Below are 11797 nucleotides of genomic sequence, written 5' to 3' on the forward strand. Positions count from 1 at the left end.
ATTTGTGGACTGACAATTATCACATTCTTTTATTTCTGGGTGACACATCAACTTGATTACAAAAGTGACACATTGCTATGATTACAGTGACACATCGTCATTATTACAGTAATGCATCGCCATAATTACAGTGACACATCGCCATGATTGCAGTGACACATCGCCATGTTTACAGTGACACATCGCCATGATTACAGTGACACATCGGCATGATTACAGTGACACATCACCATGATTACAGTGACACATCGCTATGATTGCAGTATAGTAATACATTGCCATGATTACAGTGACACATCGCCAAGATTAGTGACACATCATCATAATTACAGTGACACATCGCAATTATTACAGCGACACATCACCATGATTACAGTGACATATCGCCATGACTACAACGACACATTGGGAACAGTGGTCGGGATTCTCGACCGATACGAGTTTTCCGAGTTCGATCCCCGGCGACGAAACCTGGTGGATTTTCCGATCTCCCAGGACATATATATGCGGACCTCCTAGTGCCTTCTTTCGTGTATACGTATGCAGAAATTCAAATGCGCACGTTACAGATCCTGTGATTCATGTCAGCATTCGGTAGGTTATAGAAACAAGAACATACCCAGCATGCACACCACCAGAAATGAAGTATGGCTGCCTGCATGGCAGGGTAAAAATATTCATGCACGTAAAACGTTATATGTCTGTTGAGTGTGAGCTGAGTGTGAGTGTGTGTGTATGTGTGTGTGTGTGTGTGTGTGTGTGTGTGTGTGTGTGTGTGTGTGTGTGTGTGTGTGAAACCTGACTGAATACCACAGGAAACGAATGGTGAGCGCCCAAACGCAGCCGTCAGTCGGTTCTACCCAGGTAGGCAGCCTGTTGTGCAAATGATTCCGTGCTTGTAAAGCGATTAGAGCTTGGTCTGTGACCGAGGATAGGAGCTGTATAAGTATCCGTATCATCAACATCATCATCATCATCATCATCTTCACCATCACTATAACGACACATCACAATGAGTTCAGGGACATGAACTGTAATTAGCATTCCCGCCTCTTCACAGCAACACTGATACAATACTGCTGAACGCTTGATGTCTGTCACACAGGATCTGGATACTACATAATTATACCAACACATTCAATGAATCTCTCATGGCTGAGAGAGTGGGGATGTATCATGGGCAAGACACTCCACAGTCGGGACAGCAGCTCCCCCTCATGCTGTTCACACATACATGATGGGGCACATGTTGCAGGTTGGGCCTAGGGTTAGTTAAGGTTAGACAGGTTAGATTAGACAGGGTTCGGTTTAGGGTTAACATTAGGGTCAGGTTAAGTTTAAGTTTATTGTTAGGTTTAGGCTGAGGGTTATGGTCAGCGTTAGGATTAAATCAGGGTTTGGGTAAGGTTATGACTAGGGTTATAGTCATGGTTAGTTCTGACAGTGGCTACCTCTGTCCCTACCACGCCAAACCTAACCTGACAACAGACGTTGGAAGTGTCCCATGAAGGAAAAACCAGTGAAAAGTGATTCACAAGTATTCACCATTGATTCAACGATTAATCACACAACAATACTCATGTCTGACATAATTATTGTTTTCAATATTGTATTGCGTTTCGAATGAAGTACATTTTGTACATTCGGATAAACACTTGTTATAATTTTTTTTTCTAAAGAGGTGATATGAATAAGTATATATAAAGGTCTGCCTTTCAATAAAAATGCTGTCAGTTTCACTTTTAAACTTCCGGTCAAGACATAGATTGGTGTTTCAGCATGTCTTCTGTTTTCATTGCTTTTTGTGAGGGCATAGTGAAAAAAAAAAGTTAGCTTTTCTATCCTCAGTGAAACGTTTGAGTTCGTGTTTTAGTTCTCTGTCTCTGTCTCCTTTTGACAGTGTATGGCACGCAGCCCTCTGGTCCACGATGAAGTTGTATAACATCAACGCCGATGACATTGACGCCCTTGCAGGAAAAGAAGAGGAGCTCGTTAGGTTAGTGGAACGCTTGGACAAGGCATCAACAGCATACGGCATGGAGATCAGTGCAGAGAAAGCTTAGTTGATGACCAATGACACCATGAGTATCAGACATCAAAATCAATGACCGTGCAGTGCTTCAAGTACTTAGGGTTATGACTGATGAAGGATCAAAGCAATAAATACTGTCCAGGATCTCCCCGTGAAACAACTTGGGCGCTGACTGAGCTGACGACCATATGGAATGACAAGAACACTGCACTCGGCTCCGAGATCAGACTGATGAGTTCCTTGGTCATCTCGATCTCCCTGTACACATGTGAAACGTGGACCCTTACGGCCGAGTGAGAAAAGAGGATAAAGGCCACAGAAATGAGATGCTTTCGAAGACTCTTGGGCATCACGTACATAGAACACATAACCAACGAGGAAGTGAGGAACAGAAACAAGGAAGCCATCGGGCCCTATGAAGATCTCACGACTGTGAAAAAACGCAAATTGAGGTGGTATGGGCACATTACAAAATCAACAGGACTTGCAAAGACGATCCTGCAGGGCACTGTGCAAGGAGAGAGAAGGAGAGGCAGACAGAAAAAGAGATGGGAAGACAACATCTCAAAATGGACAGGTCTGAGGCTGAAAACTTTGCGAAACTTAGGCTTAGAGAAGCAGAAAACAGAGAAGGATGGAGAAATGTGGTTGACAGGTTATCTGTGGTGCCCCAACGGTCATCCAGACGAAAGTACAAGTGAGGTGAAGCGAAGTGAACTGTCTCCTTCCTCCTTCCCCCTTCTCTCTCCCTACCCTACCCCACCCCTCCTCTCTCTCTCTTTCTCAACAGTACAGAAGCCACGCGCGCTCTACACATCGCCAGCAGAAATCAGGCTGGCTGGTTCAGTTGTGGTTCCGTCTAAATGCTTCTCAGCTGCTCTCCGCCTTAGTAACACTGTGGAGCCTTTCTGGAAGCGAATGTGTGTGTGTGAGGTGAGATGTGGTGAGGTGAGGTGAATACTAAACACTCTGTCACAAGGGACCAAAAGACAGGAGGAAGGCCGGCCCGCTGAAACTGGCATTGGTCATCATGTCAGCAGCATAAACACTGTCAACAAGTCGATTTCTGCTTCAACGTGATGTCACCGGTCACGTTGGATTGCCACTTAATTCTTAGCATACAACATAAGCGGGCTATTTTATACACACACACACACACACACACACACATATATATATATATATATATATGTGTGTGTGTGTGTGTGTTTAGCTTCAGTTTAACGTCTATTCACTATAAGTGTTTTTAGACGGGTGTGTGTGTGTGTGTGTGTAATTTTCGATTGTTCATGGCTGATTTTCTAACACACATGGAATATTTTCATGGTATTTACATAACAGGGAGGTATGCGTGTCTGAGTTTTGAAACCGATCTCTTCTTCGACTTTAATATTCATGTCTCCTGAACCAGAAATTATCGCACCAGGGAAGCCGGATATTCTGTGGGTGGTATTGTGCTAGTAAGGAAAAGTCAAGGTCTTGTTGGCTTGGATTGAGGTGGTATTTACTTTGCAAAATACGTTCCTCATCATGATTCTGATTCAGTTCTGGAAAACTTCACAAGATGATGTGGGAACAGTGCTTGTTGAGAGATGTGTGAGGGACCAGCATGAGATCATCAATGGTTTTTATTTAGTCATGAGTGGAGAATTCAACGTACGAAGTGCATCATAAAACCGTTTAAGAATATTGAAGACATACTCCGAAGGATATAACCACTTCCCAAGACAAACGTTGATCAGACAGAAATCCAAATAATTATGTTTGGTGATCAGTTGAAAAAGGTATGCAATATATATGGGAATATCATTCTGAATGGCTTGGATGGTAAAGGCTTTGGTAAGTTGTACGTTCATTGCATCCGATAGCTTCAACACTTTCGACTGTTTAATTGTGTCATGCGAGCTATATCTCTCAGTGAATGTTATATCAATTCTGTCCAGAATTTGATTTTAGTGATCATTTGTCAGTTACAGTGAAATCTGAGGCACACCGAAACTCCATTCATATAGTGAAGGAATCATAAACACTTTGTCAGAATGCGTCGGTCGATGAGCTGATTGGAGATAAAGGGAAAGAGCGTAAAGTGGCTGAAAAAAGACGTTGACAAGGGTTGCTATGCCGGCGAACTGAAATGTAGAGAAACATCAGAAAAGGTTCTTCTATGGGCTTTTAACACAGCGTTCAGTTTGCTAACTGCAAGCTGAGGGCTGTTGAGACAGATAATGTGTGGACTTCAGACGGGATTTCAACGCACCACATCCAAATCACACTAAAATCCCACACCACACCCAAATCACACTAGCCACTGCACAACGAGATCGATCATTTTTATTTATTTATTCATTTATTTATTCGCTTATGTATTAATTTATTAATTCATTTATTTATTCATTACTCGCTTATGTATGTAATTGTCTGTGTGCGTATGTATTTCTTTATTTGTTGAACAGATGGCACTGTCTGTGGTGATGGCACTGTTGCACCGCTGGGCAGACATCTGTCTGTGCTGCCTAGTGTACAGTGTAGCCGTGCAAGCCAGCGATCCACAGCACCGCTACATCGCCAACACACACCTCAACGATGTGAGCTTCACCAGCCACATCCTGTTTCCCTTCGCCAAGGTTCGCTCTCTGCTGGACTGCAGTCGTCGGTGCGCGAGTCGTGGTGGCTGCAAGGCCTTCACGTATCTGAAACCATCTCACTCCTGCCAAGGATACTCTGTCTGGGTGGCTCCAGGAGTCGCCCATGTGGACCTTCCCCGCGCCAGGACCTACATCATCCCAGGTATATCATGATGGTCTTCATTATTAGATCTGTTATATGGCAGATAGCTGCTCGAGTTTGCAAGGTTGACATTTATTTTGGTTGAGTGGTTCTTTGGTTGGTTGATGTTATATTTAAACAAGGAAAAAGAACTGTGTCACTTTGTAAAGACAATGTCACCCATGATTCAAACCATGGTTGACGTTAAATCAAACAAGGGATAAGTACTATTTCACTTGACAAAGAGAGACAGTGTCACACATGACTGAGCAAACACACACATAATTCAGCAAAAACTGTATCATGATCGTAAAAATAACCCAATACCGTTCCGTTTCCAGCACACAGCCTTCGGTAAAATAAACACTAGTTTCTGATGGTGAGCAAAATATTATTTGGGTGGATATATATATAAGCACTTGCAACAAACCCTACCCCCACCCTGCTACTCCGCGTTTTCGGTTGTGTTGTTGTTCAGCAAGAATCACACGTGAGCCATGAAGCGTTTGCTTCTTGTTAATATTCAAGTTCCTCTATGCTAAACTTCGTTTTCTATGCAGAAGTTTTAAACGTTTGTCTCGCACAGTCGCAGAAAGAGTATTGTCTGTTAATTACCTTCGTCCAACTCACTGATTAATAAATCATTTTGGCCACAAAGGTTGACATATTGAACCTTCAGAATTTAAAACTAAATAATACAGTTCAATTTTAGTTGCTTCGAGGTATGTATGGGCTGCCGCAGGCGCGTCATTGTGGAAGTATTTGTTCATCGGCACAACAATGCTCCTGTCGATGGACGAGAAATGGGTTTTATCTGGACCCCCCCGCCCCAAAAAACAACAACAACAAACAAACAAAAAATGGAGTATGGATGCCTACATGGCGGGGTAAAAACGGTCATGCACATGAGGGCCCACTCGTGTACATGCGAGTGAACGTGGGAGTTGCAGCCCACGAACGAAGAAGATGATCTGGATCACTTTCACTGTTTCTCATTGTCATGAACAGACCTTTAACACATCAGTTAAACCAAGTTTGTAAATGGCGTCTTTGAGTTTATCGATTTCATTTTTCACAGTGCGACATCCCTGAAAGAACATCTAGACTATTGCTTAGTACAGAGTTAAACCGCCCCATGACTGTTATTGATCTGAATTGCAACAGGTTGATGAAGTGTCTTTCAAAGAATTATATATTTTTGCACCGTTATTTGGGGCAGTAGTAATCATTATCTGAAGTGTACATTGTTCGTTTCTATTGTTGCAATGACAGTTATGTGCAGTTTTCTGTCGAGAGGTGCTTCTCAACAAAAGTGTTTGGAGACAAGGACGATTTCTCCTGATTGACTGTCTGCCTGACTGACTGACTGATTGAATGATGAATGAATGAATGAATGAATGGACCAGTCACTGAGGCCTTAGGCCAATCCTGCATTCTCTGTCCCAGAGTGGATCAGCACTGCCTGTGTATCCAACGCAGACTGCGTGAGCAAAATACCAGATTCAGACCTGCACCAAACCAGTCAACTGCCCACGTGCTTTAAGCAGCGGTGTCTGTGCTATGGCCGTTGGTATTCCGTCAGCAAGAGACTTTGCGTCGCAGGTAAGTCTGGTCAGTACAAGAGATAGATAAAAAGGGAGAGAGGGGGGCCGGGCAGGGAGGGGTGTAACCTTGGTGTTTCTTGCGCTCAGAAGACAAAGAAAATCTATCACAGTAAGCAGAGCGGAGAACTCCCAACTCAAAACGTTTATTCTCAAGGAGTGAGATGTTAGGCATGACCTGTGCTTCCAATCTGTTCTTGCATCACTACAGAGTACGCAAATACGTGAAGAAAAGAGAAGGGAAAGAAAGAAAAATCAGAGAGAGAGAGAGAGAGACAGAGAGAGAGATGACCATGCAGACAGGTACAGACTGACTGAAGAAAGAGAGTCTTCACTGACACGCATGTATACACAGACATAGAGACTGCGCTGACACACACGTATACACAGACAGAGAAAGACTGCACTGACACACATGTATACACAGCCAGAGAAAGACTGCACTGACACACATGTATACACAGTCAGAGAAAGACTGCACTGACACACATGTATACACAGACAGGGGAAAACTGCGCCGACACACATTTATAATCGAGGGAGACTGCACTGACACACTTGTATACACAGACAGCACTGACACACACGCATACACAGAGGGAGACTGTGCTGGCACACATGTATACATACACAGAGGGAGACTGCACTGACACACATGTATACACAGACACAGACTGCACTGACACACATGTGCACATAAAGACTGCGCTGACACATAATTATGTATTCGCAGATAGAGACTGCACTGACACACATGAATACACTGACAGAGGGAGACTGCGTTGACACACACGGTATCTTATACACGGACAGAGAGAATTGATGGGGCAGCCAACGGCAAACCATCACAATCCTCTTTTTGTTCCACAGATTGTCCAAACAGCCAGCTGCACACCTCCTACACCATGTACCCTGACTGTGGTATCGACGAGTACAACAGTTACGAAATCAACTCTGGCGACGTGAATGTGTGCAAGCAGCAATGCTCTGCCATCAGTGACTGCCAGAACTTCGAAATATCTAGCGGCATTTGCTTTGGAGCTACTGTGAGTTGGGTGAACTTTGCGACAAACAGCCCCTCATGGGACCACTACCAAAGGAACTGTGTTTAAACCGTCAGGGGTCATCAGTAATGGTCCAGATCAGGATTTGCTATCTTTTACCTGTAGCAGAGGTATGTGTCTTAAAAAAATATTAGTAGATATTAAACATTTTGGTTTGAAGGAAGCGTTTTTTATTTTTATTTTTTTATTATTTCGGAAGCAATGAGCTGTATTAAATTCCATGTTAATGGTGTTCAGTGGTGGAAAGTACAAGTTCAGTTATGACAAAAACCTGTCAACTGGCCGCTTGAGTCACACACGTTCACCTGTAAGCCAAGGGTGGATCGTGTGTATGAAGGGTGATTGTTATCATCAACGAGCTAAAGCGAGGTTCTCGAGCACTTACCATCAGTAATCCCATCCACTGTCCTACCCTACCCCCATCCGCTGTCCTACCCTACCCACAGTAACCCCATCCGCTGTCCTACCCTACCCACAGTAACCCCATCCGCTGTCCTACCCTACCCCCAGTAACCCCACCCGCTGTCCTACCCTACCCCCAGTAACCCCACCCGCTGTCCTACTCTATCCACAGTAACCACACCCGCTGTCATACCCTAACCCCCCCACCCCCCCACAGTAACCCAACCCGCTGTCCTTCACTACCCACAGTAACCCCACCCGCTCTCCTACCCTATCCACAGTAACCACACCCGCTGTCCTACCCTATCCACAGTAACCACACCCGCTGTCCTACCCTACCCCCCCCCCCCACAGTAACAACACCTGCTGTCTTTCACTACCCACAGTAACCCCACCCGCTGTCCTACCCTATCCACAGTAACCACACCCGCTGTCTTACCCTAACCCCCCCACCCCCCACAGTAACCCCACCCGCTGTCCTACCCTATCCAAAGTAACCACACCCGCTGTCCTACCCTACCTAAAGTAACCACACCTGCTGTCCTACCCTATCCAAAGTAACCACACCCGCTGTCCTACCCTATCCACAGTAACCACACCCGCTGTCATACCCTACCCCCCCCCCCCCCCACACAGTAACCCCACCCGCTGTCCTTCACTACCCACAGTAACCCCACCCGCTCTCCTACCCTATCCACAGTAATCACACCCGCTGTCCTACCCTATCCACAGTAACCACACCCGCTGTCTTACCCTACTCCGCCCCCCCCCACAGTAACCCCACCCGCTGTCCTACCCTATCCAAAGTAACCACACCCGCTGTCCTACCCTACCTACAGTAACCACACCTGCTGTCCTACCCTATTCACAGTAACCCCACCCGCTGTCCTTCCCTATCCACAGTAACCCCACCCGCTGTCCTACCCTACCCACAGTAACCCCACCCGCTGTCCTACCATACCTACAGTAACCACACCCGCTGTCCTACCCTATCCACAGTAACCCCACCCGCTGTCCTTCCCTATCCACAGTAACCCCACCCGCTGTCCTACCCTATCCACAGTAACCCCACCCGCTGTCCTACCATACCTACAGTAACCACACCCGCTGTCCTACCATACCTACAGTAACCACACCCGCTGTCCTACCCTATCCACAGTAACCCCACCCGCTGTCCTACCCTATCCACAGTAACCCCACCCGCTGTCCTACCCTACCTACAGTAACCCCACCCGCTGTCCTACCCTATCCACAGTGACCACACCCGCTGTCCTACTCTACCCCCCCACAGTAACCCCACCCGCTGTCCTACCCTATCCACAGTAACCACACCCGCTGTCCTACCCTACCCCCCAACAGTAACCCCACCCGCTGTCCTACCCAATCCACAGTAACCCCACTCGCTGTCCTACGCTATACACAGTAACCGCACCCGCTGTCCTACCCTATCCACAGTAACCCCACCCGCTGTCCTACCCAATCCACAGTAACCCCACTCGCTGTCCTACCCTATCCACAGTAACCCCACCCGCTGTCCTACCCTATCCGCAGTAACACCACCCGCTGTCCTACCCTATCCAAAGTAACCACACCCGCTGTCCTACCCTATCCACAGTAACCACACCCGCTGTCATACCCTACCCCCCTCCCCCCTCACAGTAACCCAACCCGCTGTCCTTCACTACCCACAGTAACCCCACCCGCTCTTCTACCCTATCCACAGTAACCACACCCGCTGTCCTACCCTATCCACAGTAACCACACCCGCTGTGCTGCCCTACCCCCCCACAGTAACAACACCTGCTGTCTTTCACTACCCACAGTAACCCCACCCGCTGTCCTACCCTATCCACAGTAACCACACCCGCTGTCCTACCCCCCCCCCCCCCCCCCCACAGTAACCCCACCCGCTGTCCTACCCTACCCCCCACAGTAACCTCACCCGCTGTCCTACTCTATCCACAGTAACCACACCCGCTGTCATACCCTAACCCCCCCACCCCCCCACAGTAACCCAACCCGCTGTCCTTCACTACCCACAGTAACCCCACCCGCTGTCCTACCATACCTACAGTAACCACACCCGCTGTCCTACCCTATCCACAGTAACCCCACCCGCTGTCCTTCCCTATCCACAGTAACCCCACCCGCTGTCCTACCCTATCCACAGTAACCCCACCCGCTGTCCTACCATACCTACAGTAACCACACCCGCTGTCCTACCATACCTACAGTAACCACACCCGCTGTCCTACCCTATCCACAGTAACCCCACCCGCTGTCCTACCCTATCCACAGTAACCCCACCCGCTGTCCTACCCTACCTACAGTAACCCCACCCGCTGTCCTACCCTATCCACAGTGACCACACCCGCTGTCCTACTCTACCCCCCCACAGTAACCCCACCCGCTGTCCTACCCTACCCCCCACAGTAACCTCACCCGCTGTCCTACCCTATCCAAAGTAACCATACCCGCTGTCCTACCCTACCTACAGTAACCACACCTGCTGTCCTACCCTATTCACAGTAACCCCACCCGCTGTCCTTCCCTATCCACAGTAACCCCACCCGCTGTCCTACCCTATCCAAAGTAACCATACCCGCTGTCCTACCCTACCTACAGTAACCACACCTGCTGTCCTACCCTATTCACAGTAACCCCACCCGCTGTCCTACCCTATCCAAAGTAACCACACCCGCTGTCCTACCCTATCCACAGTAACCACACCCGCTGTCATACCCTACCCCCCTCCCCCCTCACAGTAACCCAACCCGCTGTCTTTCACTACCCACAGTAACCCCACCCGCTCTTCTACCCTATCCACAGTAACCACACCCGCTGTCCTACCCTATCCACAGTAACCACACCCGCTGTGCTGCCCTACCCCCCCACAGTAACAACACCTGCTGTCTTTCACTACCCACAGTAACCCCACCCGCTGTCCTACCCTATCCACAGTAACCACACCCGCTGTCCTACCCCCCCCCCCCCACAGTAACCCCACCCGCTGTCCTACCCTACCCCCCACAGTAACCTCACCCGCTGTCCTACCCTATCCACAGTAACCACACCCGCTGTCCTACCCTACCCCCCAACAGTAACCCCACCCGCTGTCCTACCCAATCCACAGTAACCCCACTCGCTGTCCTACCCTATACACAGTAACCGCACCCGCTGTCCTACCCTATCCACAGTAACCCCACCCGCTGTCCTACCCAATCCACAGTAACCCCACTCGCTGTCCTACCCTATCCACAGTAACCCCACCCGCTGTCCTACCCTATCCACAGTAACACCACCCGCTGTCCTACCCTACCCCCCCCCCCCCGCCCCCCCAATGTAACCTCACCCGCTGTCCTACCCTATCCACAGTTACCACACCCGCTGTCCTACCCTACCCCCCCCCCCCCCAACAGTAACCCCCGCTGTCCTACCCTATCCACAGTAACACCATCCGCTGTCCTACCCTATCTACAGTAACCCCACTCGCTGTCCTACCCTATCCACAGTAACCGCACCCGCTGTCCTACCCTAGCCCCCCACAGTAACCCCACCCGCTGTCCTACCCTATCCACAGTAGCCACACCCGCTGTCCTACCCTAGCCCCCCACAGTAACCCCACCCGCTGTCCTACCCTACCCACAGTAACCACACCTGCTGTCCTACCCAATCCACAGTAACCACCCCCGCTGTCCTACTCTACCCCACCCCCTCCCCCCACAGTAACCCCATCCGCTGTCCTACCCTATCCACAGTAACCACACCCGCTGTCCTACCCTACCCCCCCACAGTAACCCCACCCGCTGTCCTACCCTATCCACACCCGCTGTCCTACCCTATCCACAGTAACCCCACCCGCTGTCCTACCCTATCCACAGTAACCACACCAGCTGTCCTACCCTACCCACAGTAACCACACCAGCTGTCCT

The sequence above is a fragment of the Babylonia areolata genome, chromosome 24 (assembly GCF_041734735.1).
Source record: "Babylonia areolata isolate BAREFJ2019XMU chromosome 24, ASM4173473v1, whole genome shotgun sequence".
In the NCBI taxonomy this organism is placed as follows: Eukaryota; Metazoa; Mollusca; class Gastropoda; order Neogastropoda; family Buccinidae; genus Babylonia; species Babylonia areolata.